This window comes from Dendrobates tinctorius, unplaced genomic scaffold (assembly GCF_039654945.1).
Source record: "Dendrobates tinctorius isolate UK_male_01 unplaced genomic scaffold, ASM3965494v1 ptg000257l, whole genome shotgun sequence".
NCBI lineage: Eukaryota > Metazoa > Chordata > Amphibia > Anura > Dendrobatidae > Dendrobates > Dendrobates tinctorius.
The window spans coordinates 845,627-859,155 of record NW_027361924.1 but is presented as its reverse complement, the minus strand read 5'-3'; the positions used below and the strand labels follow the sequence as shown (position 1 = coordinate 859,155).

At 45.1% G+C, this 13,529-nt stretch overlaps 1 long non-coding RNA gene across 1 annotated transcript; it reads left to right on the top strand.

The window, feature by feature from the left end:
* Positions 1 to 7,705: 7,705 nt before the first annotated feature.
* On the top strand, positions 7,706 to 9,831 carry LOC141069105 (uncharacterized). The gene is made up of 3 exons (XR_012226515.1): positions 7,706 to 7,966; positions 8,037 to 8,787; positions 8,901 to 9,831. It is a non-coding gene; the product is annotated as an uncharacterized lncRNA (long non-coding RNA).
* The last annotated feature ends 3,698 nt before the right edge of the window (positions 9,832 to 13,529 follow it).

Genomic DNA, 13,529 nt, shown 5'->3' with positions numbered 1-13,529 from the left:
CGAAGGGTTTAGAGGTGGCAGCATACAGCGGCACAGATCTGGGCCTATGTGGGTCTTATAGACCTGTGCAGTCCGCTGCTACCACTACTAGAGCGGGTATGTTATACACATGTGCCATCAACGCACATCATTATTTTTTCAGAGTCTGAAGCCATTAACCCCCCAGATCCCCCAGGAGGGAACCATCAAGGAATTAAGACAAATTGTTTTTCCACAAAGGATGAAGACGGATATTGAGACTTTAATTTCATCCAGACGTGGCGTGATTCCTCGCTGGCAGGTGCCGCGGTAATGACTCATTAATGGCTACAGTGGGTCACCTTAATTAGGCTCCTACTCTCTGTAAGGTGTTAGGGTGGGAGCACACAGCGCCCCCTGTGGACTGCACAGTTTTCTACTGATTGTATATGTCGGCATGCAGGTCAGGGGCCCCTACCGGTGACTGTACTCTTAAAACGTACCTGTCATTTCAGGCGACTCTTCAAAATAATCTGTCCTGTGTGTACATGAGGAATAACACTATATCCGACTATTACATCACTTTTATTCTGCATTTTTTCACCATTTTTCCATCTCTCTCTGTAATTTTCAGTAGTCTCAGAGCTAGCAGATGGAGCTAGTGTGATGTGATGTCTCCTATACACAGCACACACTGACACTAAGAAATTCCTGCTCTCTTGTCTCTATGTAGCACCAGCATCATGGGGAGGGCATTATATAGCAGTGCTCAGCAGTGTGGCTGTGAATCCAGAGCTGAAGTGAGCTAAAACACTTACTAGAAAGCTGCAGCATAATCTGTTACTCTGTGTCTCATTGTGCTCCTCCCTCCATAGAATCCAACTCCGGGATGAAATAAAATACTCGAAAGCAGCAGGTTGGAAGACATTATACAGCAATACTGAGCAAGGTAGCTGCAAATCCAGAATGGAGGTGACATGAAACATATACTAGAAAGCTGCAGCACAATCTAGTACGCCATTTCTCATTGTACTCTTCCCTCCATAAAACTCAGGGATGAGATAAAAGCCTTACTTGAAAGCAGCAGCTTGGAAGTCATTATATAGCAGTACTGAGCACAGTAGCTGGAAATGCTGAGATGAAACACTTGAGAAAATTGCACCACAACCTGCTTCTCTGTGTACTATCACGCTCCTCACTCCATAGACTAATAAGCATACGATTCCTCAGGGAGCTGTTCCTACTTTGAGCTGGTGGGATGTGTTGTGAGTTCATTTTCCCCTTCACCGTCGATGTCTGATGAACTCCCTCTTCTGGTGAAGGAAGGTAGTGAGGCTGATTACCAAACAACTGATCTGGTAGATGATGACTGGGTAACAGGAACTTCTGACTGGATATAAGGCAGCCGACGCCCTTCTGAGTCGCTGGTGATTTCTCTGCTGGATTCTTGGAGACCAGTCTGATTCCTGCTTCCCAAAGATAAGTTTTTGCTCTGCTATTGAACTTATTAATTTTGTTTTGTTTACCTTGTTTTTTGGAGTTCAGCCATCCCCGGTCGGGGGTGTGCTGAGTTCCATTTTTGTCTCTGATCAGTTTGTCTCTTTGCTCTGTCTTCAGAATTTACCTGAGTGTTGATATAGTCTTTTTGAAGTCCTAGCGACTTCAGGGCCTGTTTTTCCTATCAGACGGTTGGGACATTTTTTGGTAGGGTTTTTTACAGATTGCAGACAGCAGCTTTTCTATCCTGTCCTTTTTAGTTAGCTTGGGCCCCATTGTTTGCTCAACCTATCTTTCTATCTGTGTTAGTGTTTTCATCTTGCTTCACCGTCATTATATGTTGGGGGCTGTCTATTGCTTTGGGGTCTGCTCTGAGGCAGTTTAGATTTCCCCTTTCTTTCTTTAGGCCTATTTAGTTCTCCGGCTGTGATCGAGGGGTCTAGGGCATCGTAGGAACCCCCCACGGCTACTGTTAGTTGTTGTGGATAGGATCAGGGGTCTGCAATCCGATAGCTACCAACCTCTCCGGTTTTCTGGACTTAGCTTGTATTTTTGTTTTTTCCTCCTTCGGTGACTCATTCATAACAGGGATGGTAACAGTGCATGGAGTGCAGAGTGAGTTCATCAGGGAAATGGGATCCCTGATGAAGCTGTGTGTGAAACGCGCTTTAGTTCTATGAGCCTCAATACTTCGACATTAGTCTTCTGATTTTACGAGTATGTTTGCCTTTACGACATACTGTGATGTTTATCACCTTAAGATCAGTCGCTTGATTGTATCATTTCTTTCTTGCATTACACCTTACGTGACATAGTTTATACTCTGTCTGACTGATTTGATTCTGACCTCACTTAATCCTTGGTTTTGGCATAGGTTTTCATTTCAGGTGAATTTTTGGGGACAACACTATACACACCCTCTGCGGTGTGGATTTATTGGTGTCCTAATTAATTTCATGGTTTATCATTATAGCGGTCTGTGCCCCATTTTTCCGATACAGAGCTTCCAAGTTCCTGCATAGCCTTCGCGATATATTAGAAAATTCATTCTTGCCTGCAGTCACCACCAGCGGGAGCCCAAAGCATACAGTTTATACATTCAATATACAGTGAGCTCCTCCTAGTGGCAGCTACAAGTAGCAACATTTTTATCATCTTAACTGAGCAGGGAATTTGGACCTCTGTACCAGAAAACTAAAACCAGCCCCCTCTAACGATATATTAAGAAATGAATCGGAGCAGAAGTCACTAAAAGCATTGTATAAATAAAAAAGTTCTGAGAATTTCTAAAAGAATTTTGACCCAATTCATTAGAGCATTTATGGCTTCTTTCATCTAGTACTTAGTGGGATTTTTGCCCATTTTTACTTTAGAAGTTCGCCTTTTTTATGTTTGCCATTATGGCCGTGGTTTGGCTTTTCCAGATGTTTTCAACCCATTCAGCATTTGCAACTTTTTAAAAAGTTCTTAAAAGTTCTGCATCTTTCAACTATTTGGGATTCCCTGGACTCCGGACTGATACATTTTTTTTTTTTTACCTACACTGAAGTAAAGCTATCAACAAAGTCTTGACGGAACTGGATGCCACTGTAACAAACCCTCAGCTGTGAATATTCGGTGTGCGCTGCACCCCACATTTCCCGGGTTAGGCCTCTTTCACACATCCGTTTTTTCACGTCAGTCATAATCCACCAATTTTTGAAAAAAAACGGATCCGCCAAAAAAGGGGCGGATCCATTTTTTTCCCCCATAGACTTACATTATTGGCGGATCTTGACTGATGGTCGTCCGTCATCAATTTTTCTGGCAGCCGGGCGGATGAGACGGGCACTGCAACGTTTTTTCTTCTTGACGGCCCGCTATATTCATGTGCGCATGCCCAGAAGCTTTGCTCCGGGATCATTTTTAACCCAGTAATGCCGGTCCGGGATCGTAAAAAAAAAAAAAATTCTCTCTCTCTCTGCGGTTCCTTTAAAATTTCACTTTCGCCGGATCCGTCAATTGAACGGTCCGGTGCCACCCGTTCATCTCACAACGATCACAGATCCGTTTTCCGCCATTTTCGCGGATAACAACTGACAGACAACAACGGAAGTGTGAAACAGGCCTCAGTGATAACCTGTGATATCTGAGGAGCTTCATGACAATGAACGAGGCATTTCCATTGTACGGTCCCCATTTGGATGAAGGCAGTGATGAGCGTTCCATCTGCTCGCCATTTCTCCAGGCGACAATAAATATCCAGGCCGCTGCTCAATGACCAAGCTGTCCTGTCAGCACCGCTGCCGAACGTCAAAAGGGGCTCATTCAATCAGGCCCATTGTGCGGCCGTACACCTGATCCGCCACTATATCCGCGCTTGATAGGAATGATAGATAGTGACTCTTCACAGTGAATTCTGGGGAAGCAGCAGCACCATAAGCTCGCTGAGAACGGGACAATCTGGTGATGCCAATACGGTGATCGAGCCCCCTATGTGTCGTATAAAATTAATCAGATTTCACACGTGGGGCATGCAGCATGGAATTAAAGGGGTTGTACAGGATTAGAAAAACATGGCCGCTTTTCTCCTGAAACAGCGCCGCCCCATGCCCACAGGTTGTTTGTAGTAGTGCAGATTATTTATACCCCTGCCCAGGTTTTCATAAATCTTCCCCTCCGTATGGCCTCTGTAGGACACTGCAGCCACTTAAGGAAATGTGCAGCCGTTTACGGTAATCCCAAATTACTGTGCCTGAACCTGTCAGCAATTAGGTTTTCAGGTTTTCAAATTATTCCCACCCTCCCTCCGTATGGCCTCAGATGGGATATGGCGTTCGCATTCTTACAGCTCATCCACCTGTGGCTACATAGTCATGGCTGTGAGCGGGTAGAGTGAGGGGGCAAATCGACAGAGCGAGGGGGGGGGGGCAAAGCGACAGTGCGAGGGGTGCAAAGCGACAGCGAGGGAGGGTAAAGTGACAGAGCGAGGGGGCAAAGCGACAAAGCGAGGGGTAAAGTGACAGAGCGAGGGGGGGGCAAAGCGACAGTGCGAGGGGTGCAAAGCGACAGCGAGGGAGGGTAAAGTGACAGAGCGAGGGGGCAAAGCGACAAAGCGAGGGGTAAAGTGACAGAGCGAGGGGGCAAAGCGAGGGGTAAAGTGACAGAGCGAGGGGGCAAAGCGACAAAGCGAGGGGCAAAGTGAGGGTAAAGTGACAGAGCGAGGAGCGAGGGGCAAAGCGAAAGAGCTAGGGGGCAAAATGAGTGCAAAGAGACAGAGCGAGGGGCAAAGTGAGGGTAAAGTGACAGAGGTAGGGGGCAAAATGAGTGCAAAGAGACAGAGCGATGGGCAAAGCGACAGAGCGAGGGGCAAAGCGAAAGGGCGATGGGAAAAGCGACAGGGCTGAGCAAGGGGAGAGGATAGAACCCGGGAGGACAAAGCCAGGCAACTTCCTAATAGTCAATGGGACGGATTTATCATTGGAGGTTCTTTACAGACACTTTATTTTTTCCTCCATTGTCTTGTCATATTCACTGATGCTTTTATGCGCCAAATTAATCGAAATGGTGTGCACGGTTTATGAATTCTGTGCAAAAATAATTTTAAAAAGTAGTCTTTTCCTGTAACCACTTTTTTTTGTTCTGCTGTAAAAAGTCAAAAGAGTCCCCCATTTTGGAAAACGTTGAAATACTTATAAGAGATGAATCTGGAGAAAACATAGAAACTTGTTATGAATGGGTCACCGAGGAGAAAAAAGCAAAACAAGCTAAGCCACAGAAAACCAGAGTAGTTGGTAACTATGCAGATTGCAGATCCCTGATCTTATGACACAACTAGCAGCAGCCGTGGAGCGTACCTACGATGTTCCTAGACGCCTCGTCACGGCCGGAGGACTAAATAAGCCTAAAGCAAGGAAAGGGAAAACTAACTGCCCCAGAGCAGACCCCAAAGGAATAGACAGCCCCCAAACATGTATTGACGGTGAAACAAGATGAAGGCACAAACACAGGCAGGAAAATAGGCTGAGCAAATGATGGGGCCCAAACTAACTAGACAGGAAAGGGAAGACACTGTCTGCAACCTGCAAAAAAAACCCTACAAAAATAATGTCCAACACTTCTGATAGCAAAATTAACCCTGAAGTCACTAGACTTCTCCCACTATATCAGCACTCTGAAATATTCTGAGACAGAGCAAAAAGAGACCGAACTAGTAAGGGACAAAAATCCAATTGGCAAAATACTGATAAATAAGAGTGGAAATTCAGCTCAGCCCCCAGCCGGGGCAGGCAGACCACACAAAAAACTGAATAGACCAACAAAATCAAGTGTGAACATTAGCAGAAAAACTTAGCTTTAGATGACTGGAACAGAGCTGAAAACCAAGGGCTGACAAGCCAGAAGGAATCACCAGCAACTGAATAGGGCGTCGGCTGTCTTAAATCCAATCTGAGAATCCTGAGATCCAATCGTCATCCTCATTCTCAGGTGGCAGATCTCCACCTTTCAAACCAGCCGCACCACCTCCCGTCACCACCAGAGGGAGTCCAGAAGGGGATCCCAAGAATGAACTCGCAACAGAAACCTTAACTATGCCCTCAGTGGCAAAAAGAAAAAAGGAGAGATAGATAGATGTGGAGGGTGAAGGCAACAGTGATTCCAGTGGTGATAGGAGCACTTGGAGCAGTGACCCCTAAGGCTACTTTCAGACATCAGTTTTTGTGCATCAGGCGCGATGCGGCGAAAAGTGTAAAAAAGCGGATCCGGCGCCTGTTGCCACCAGGTCTGTTTTTTTTTCCCATAGAGTTCCCATAGAGTTTCATTATTGCCGCATTATTTGCCGGATCCGGCAAAAACAGCCTGTCCGGCATCTGGAAAAAACATTGCATGTAACGTTTTTGTCTGCGGTAAAAAACCGGATGACACCGGATCTGGCGAAATCCGTTTTTTGTATAATGGTAGCCTATGGGCTCCGGATCCGGCGGAATCTGGTTTTTGCCTGATTCCGGCGTCGGATCCGGTTTTTGCACTGAGCATGCTCCAAAAAGTATCAAATTTTGAGGAAAAACACCTGCCAATCTCCACCCACTCTATTGGAAAGGTAGAGGGCATTCATCACACTGAATGCAGAGGAAGAGCTGACTGGATTCACACAGCCACAGGATCTGTCACATATCCACCAACCTACTGGATTTGCCAGCCAGACATCCACCACCCACCAACCTACTGGATTTGACAGCAATCCACTATTGGACATCCATCGAGCTGGAGTTTGAGTGCGAGTTTCAAAATTTCCGTGCAAGCATAGGTTTTCGTTTTGTCTGTCTGCGTGTCCTTGATTCACACTGCGCCTATTGAAAACACGTTGACCGCCAAATTGAAATACCCAAGAGATGGCTATTTCAATATGGCACCCACTGCTGGTACCATGCCCTTCCACAGGACCACCAGCAGGTCCTTGCTGGTACCCCACCACTGCCACGGCTCCCCTCCCGCCACTGATGGACATGCAGCTGCTGTTTACCCTCCCCGCTAGATCTGCCGATGCCTGCACACCCATCCCCGTCACAGCCGGCAAGAAAGACTGTGGCTTGCGGCCTTACCTGCTGACTTGTCACCACCATGACCCCCACAACCGCCACTGGACCCCTCCGCTACAGAACCCCCATTTCTGCGTCCCTGTTGGCCACCACGCTGGAGTCCCATGCTGTACCTGCCCCCACACACACAGCTGTGGTCATCAGTGTGGGGAGGGATTTTAATTATGTTGGACAGTGCGATGTAGTTTGCGTGGTTGGGTGTATGTATTTATGTGTAAATACTGTAGGGGGAGGTACCGTATATACTCGCTGAGATGTTAAGCCCATTTTTGGGGCTTAAAGTCCCCCTCTTGGCTTATACACCTGTGGGTCGGAGGGGCAGCGGGGGTGTCACAGATCATACTTACCAGTCCTGCTGCCGTATCGGAAGCCTTGCTCGCTTCTCCACTGTCTCCCTTCCTGTCTTCAGCGGTAACGTGGTACCGCTCATTACCATTCCGGAGTCTGTGCGATGTGAGTATAGCGATATCCACCTCTCCTGGGTCCATTGCTGCTCACTGCGGTCTCTGCTGCATCCTCTGTGGCGTTTAGGCAGCAGGGGGTGCATTGACGTGATAAGTGCACACCACCCCTCTGCTGGATGAGCAGTCACTGACACAAGAAGTGGCAGACAGCGGAGATGGACCCACAAGAGGTTTTTTTTTTTGCCCATCATATGGGGGCATATTCTATGGAGCAGTATATGGGGCCATAGTCTATGGATTCCATCCTGGGCTTATACAATAAGTGTTACCTTTTTTTGGGCCTAAATTAGGGGGGGGTCGGCTTATACACGAGTATATACAGATTAAGTTGTTCCCATAATGTAAGTATTAAGGCCTAAAAGCTTTAAATATGGTTTGTGTTGTAGGTAACAATTATTTACACTCACAGATTTTCAGCCAGACATGTCTTCTTCTGGGAGCCCTCCCTCACATCGCCAGCAAAATGAGGTACATTTTGTTTTTGTGGCCAGGCCATTCTTGGTACACATAACCCTATATATGCATTCTGCTTTAATAGGAAGCTGAACCAGAGGGTCTCTCAGAAGGAGACGGACGTAGCGGAGAAATGCCTGGAGTGGGCTCCCCGAGTTTAAGTATCTTTGCATGCATTGCAAGCTGTTCATACACATCACTGGACTCAAAAAACAGGTCAACATAACAGCATTCAATTTTCCTTTTCTTGTTGTTTTTTCATTAAAGGCTTCTGAATCTGTGGCTCGTCGGAGAGTTCCTCAAAGTGCCTCCCAGAGTCGTCGGCAACCACGCCGGGGCGGTCGCCATAGAGTAATTTTTTTTAGGACTTTTGTAAGGTTTGTACATAATGCTGTGATTGTTATGTTTACCTTTTTTGTCTTTAAAAAGGCTTCAGAGCGTGCTCACGATTCCGACAGTGAGGATGTAGCTATTGATGTGGACCTCCTAATTGATATGGTGAGAGATCGTGAGCCGCTCTGGAATATGGAGGACCGCTTCCATGCGGATGCTAGATGACTCTGGGAGGAAGTGTGCCAGGCTGTGGTATCTAACTGGGAGGAACTCCATTCTCGGGCACAGAAAGAACAGCGTAAGTAATCACATTTGATCCTAACCCTTTTGTGTTTTCACTTTTCAGGGGAAAGAGTTCAGTTGCGGTGGCGGTCAATGCGGGATCGCTTCAAGAAGGAGTTCAACAAAGAGATGCAGGCTCCCAGCAGATCAGGAGGACGCAGGAGCCGCTATAAATATGCTGAGGTCCTGTCGTTCCTGCGATCAACTATGGTGACAAGAAGGTAAGAATTCCTACCAGAAGATACTAAATAAATGTTAAAATGTGTAACCATTTTTTTTGGCAGCCAGGGCTAATCAATGATATTGTCAATTTTATTTCTACATTTTTCAACAGCACCTTCAGCAGCACGCAGGAGCCTGCATTGCACCCTTCTGGAGCGATCCCCCAGGAGGCCGTCACCGGGGACCACGACATACCCAACCCCTCTGCACCCTCCCTGCCTTCCCTTGTGTGTGATCCCTCAGCCCCATCAACCTCTGCTGGAGCATCTGTGCAGGCTTCATTACATGAAGCTGCTGTTGACGAGGTAGGCTTTCCTTTACCTCACCCCTCTGACACAGCTGCCCTCTATAGAAGACCTTTGAGTTCTGGCCAGCTGTGGCACCGGGGTCAGGAAAGGCAGTTCGCTACGGAGTTTTTGCATCCTTTCAAAACACTATGAAAGTCATGACCCAGCAAATGTCTGCTGGGTTCAATCTTGTTACTAGAGAGGTGCTTGATATAGGCACGTGTGTTGAAAGGATGCATCTAGATGCAAATAAAGCGCCGCATCATTCTTTTTTCAAAGCTGTAATTGAGCGGCTGGACAACCTAACTCCTGAACAGCAGCTGCATGTAATGCAAGCCTGCCAGGTGGCCTTAGCACAGGTGACATCAGCAGCCCCTCCAACCGGCCCAGTAGTTGCTCCAGGCCTGGTCCTTCCTACCCCTCCTGTACCATACCATTTTCCCCAGTACCAACCTCCTGCCCCTTTCCAGTCTGCTTCCCCATACCAGTTCCCAACTGCATCCATGCCTCCACTCCCTTCCCAATACATCCAGTCTCCTTCCACATCCCAAAATCAACCGTCCTTAAATCAACACCCACAGTTTTGTTTCCCCCCAGTCTATTGTTTTCTCCACCCCTTCACCTTCTTTCTCCATTCCTATACCTTGTCCTTTGGTCTCTGACCCCTCACAAACTCCATCCTCCCACACTAACCCCGCTGTTGAAGTGGTCCAAACGGAGAGCCCCTCCAATAGTATTTCCGCTACACATTACACAAATCTTTAAGGTGTTTTGTTACAAATAAAAAGTTTTCGTAAAAAAATATTAAGGAAAAACTTTCAGCTAAAAGCTGATAAAAAATAAATTTTGCTTTTGAGTCAATAAAATGTATTTTGTTTCTTTTACTGTTGAATCTAAAATGTCTATCTATAAAACTGAATGAGTGTGTGTTAGTGTGTGTGTGAGAGTAGGTGTGTGCGAGTATGTGTGTGTGTACAAGAACTTGTATGAGTAAACGTACGTGTGTGGCGCTGGGGGGAGGCCTGCTGCTTGGCAGTACTGTGGAAGGTCCTTGGATCACCAGCGGGTGCCACATTGGCATACCCATCACTGGGGTATTTTAATATGGCGGTCGGCGTAGTGCCGGTCAGAATTGTTAAAAAACGAGAAAATAATTGCTTTCTTAAAGGGCCAAAGAGGTCAATAATATAGTAGAAATCACCAAACCCATCCTCCCTCCATAATACCGCTGTATAGCCTCTATATTATTTTCTACACCCCACACTACATGAATTGGTATCAAGTTTTTAAATAATTGATTATTAGCTTTTAAAGAGCTTTATTGTCAGGAATTTCATAATTTACAATACTTTGGGTAAACGAAAGTTAGTTAAAGAAGTTAGAATACTGTTACAAAGGTACAATACTTTTACAAAATGTACAAGGTACAGTAACTTTACCCCCAAAAATTGTTAAGTACAACAAGGTACAAAATAGGTTTTAACATCTCAAACCGTGTCATCCTGCCATTCAACTCTACCTTCAGGTGACAAAGTACTCGGCCAATGTGTCCCTCCTTCTGGACACTGCTGGAGTACTTCGCACATTAACACTGCGATAATCATGCAATGTGGTTTCGACATCATTGTCTTCGATGGCAATCTGTTCCTTAGTAATAACCAAATTGTGTAGCACAACACATGCTTTTTCCACCTCATCCACATTTTCAGTTTTCAAGTTAATTGCGGTCAACAGAACTCTCCATTTTGCAGTAAGAATTCCAAAAGAACACCCCACCATCCGCCATGCTCGTGTCAGGCGATAGTTGAACACTCTTTGTTGGTGTCAAGTCTCTGCTTGCGTACGGCTTCAGCAGGTGTTCAGAGTTGAAACGCTTCATCACCTACGCAGACAAATGGCAGTGGTGGCCCCGAAGTTTGAGGAAGCGGTGTTGGAGGTGGGAATTGGAATGTGTTTCCGTACAAATTACGGCCCATTGCTGAAACTTTAAAAACTTGTGAGTCATTGGCGCGGCCATAGGCCCCAATATCCACCACAATGAATTTGTACTTGGCGTCTGCAATCGCCATCAGGACTATTGAGAAATATTTTTTATAACTAAAAAATTCAGATCCTGATCCTGCTGGTTTAGTGATCCTGATGTGATGTGCTTGCCATCAACTGCACCCAGGCAATTCGGAAACTGACAGATGCTGTAAGATTGGTCAGCTATTTCGAGCCACCTCTCTGTTGTGGGCTGTGGGATAAACTCTTCATGTAGACTGTCCCACAATGCGCGGCAGGTGTACGTGATGATACCTGATAATGTTGAAATCCCAATCCTATACTGGTACTGTAGCCACGAAAGGGATTCGCCTGTTGCAAGGAATCTGTGGGAAAAGTCAAAAACAATAATTAATGCAAAATACCTGCAACAACAGGAGGAGACACATTTCCAGTATACTGAAGTCTGCTTTGGAGGAGAAACAATAACAATTGGCTTACCGGAGAGAGACCATCAAACGCTCCGGTGGTGAGATGGAGCAGTGGCAGTAGGTGTCACGTCTCCGGATCAGTTCTCCAACCCTGTCCAGCAAAAATCAAAAGTTTCCACTTTCATCCGCGTATAAAGCAAAAACTTCTCCTGATTTCCTCGCAACGCCAGATATAATGTTGCAAACACTCCCAGTGTCAGGCTCTGTGCGGTTATAGGGTGAATCCAGAAACGACGTCGGCCCAGACGCATGATACGCTGCCTTTGTCGCTCCTTCACCATGACAATTGCTGCCAAAGAATTGGCCTCAAAAGTGAAATCAATGTAAACCTGCGCGATGTTCCCAATAATAATACCTTCCATCTTTCTCCAAAACACCACCCTCTCAACAGGGTGTATACCAAGGTATATATAGGATTTCCTGTAAATACCACTAGCCAATGGTGGCTTTTGGGCGTTTTTTTAAAAACCGGATCCGGCAAAAAAACGGACGAAACGGATGGAAAAACTGATGCACCGGTTCCGTTTTTTTGCCGGATCCGGCCACCGGATTATGCCGGTTCCAGTAAAAAAACGGAACCGGTGCATCAGTTTTTTACATTTTATGCCGGATCCAGCGATGAAGCACGGCGCCTCATCGCGCCTGATGCGAGATAACAAATCTGAATGTAGCCTAAGTTGGAAGAATGGCTACAACAGATCCCAGGCGCAACATCTGAGCTCTGTCCAGAAAAGCCCAATGCTGGGAACAACCGAGATCCTGCGCAGAGCCCTCAAATTCCCAGGACCCGAGAATGAGAAAGGACAACAAAGACCACCCCCAGTGTGGGGTGAGAAGGAAGTTTTTTTTAGTTATATATATATATATTATATTAAATGAAAAAGGCACACATATATATGTGATTTTATAATAAAAAATATATATTATATTAAATGAAAAAGGCACACATATATGTGATTTTATAATAAAAAATATATATTAAAAAAAACACATGCATATATTATACATACACACTGTATTTTTTATTATAAAATCACAGGTACAGTGGCTCAGTGGTTAGCACTGCAGACTTGAAGCTTTGGGGTTCAAACCCCACCAAGGACAACATCTGCAAGGAGTTTGTATGTTTTCTCCCTGTTTTGCGTGGGTTTCCTCCCACACTCCTAAAACATACTGATAGTGATTCTAGATTGTGCGTCCCATCGGGGACAGAGATGATAAGGTCTGTAAAGCGCTGTGGAATTAATGGCCGCTATATACATAAGATAAATATCTGAAATTTAATATACCGTACACACCTCCAATATAGAAATTACCTTTTAAATACTATTAATAAAAAGTAATTTCTATATTAGAGGTGTGTATATTTTTAAAATTTCGTATGTGATTTTAGAATATATAATAAAATATTTTTATTATAAAATCACATACAAAATTTTAATATACACACACCTCTTTAATATATAAATTACTTTTATTAATAGTAATAAAAAAAAAAGTATTATGAGATGATCGTGAAGGGGCTGAGGCCAGTTTTTTTTTTCCCCATATACATACAGATACATTAAGGGATTTGCTATGCAGGTGCACCCTCCTGTGGACATTCTTGGCTACTACAGTCTATAATATATATAGAACAATCGGGGGATAAGTGATGCCCTATGGCATCAGACACCAGTGAATCACGTACGTTTGTTTTCACTGATAGCAGTATAAACTTTAATAGATTTGTGTTCTAATCACTTATCCATATTTTTTTGCTGACAGTGTCCCTGCAAAAAAAATAAATAAAAATCTATATAGTCCTGTCATTAAAACTACTAGACACCCTGATCCTGTTGCCCTTAGCAACCAACCAAAGCTCAGCTTTCATTCCTCAAACTACTCTGGCAAAATAAAAGCTGCATTGTGATTGGTTGCTAGAGGCAACAAGGCTCAATTTCCCATTTTCTCCTCCCATGGACATAGAAAAACATAGAG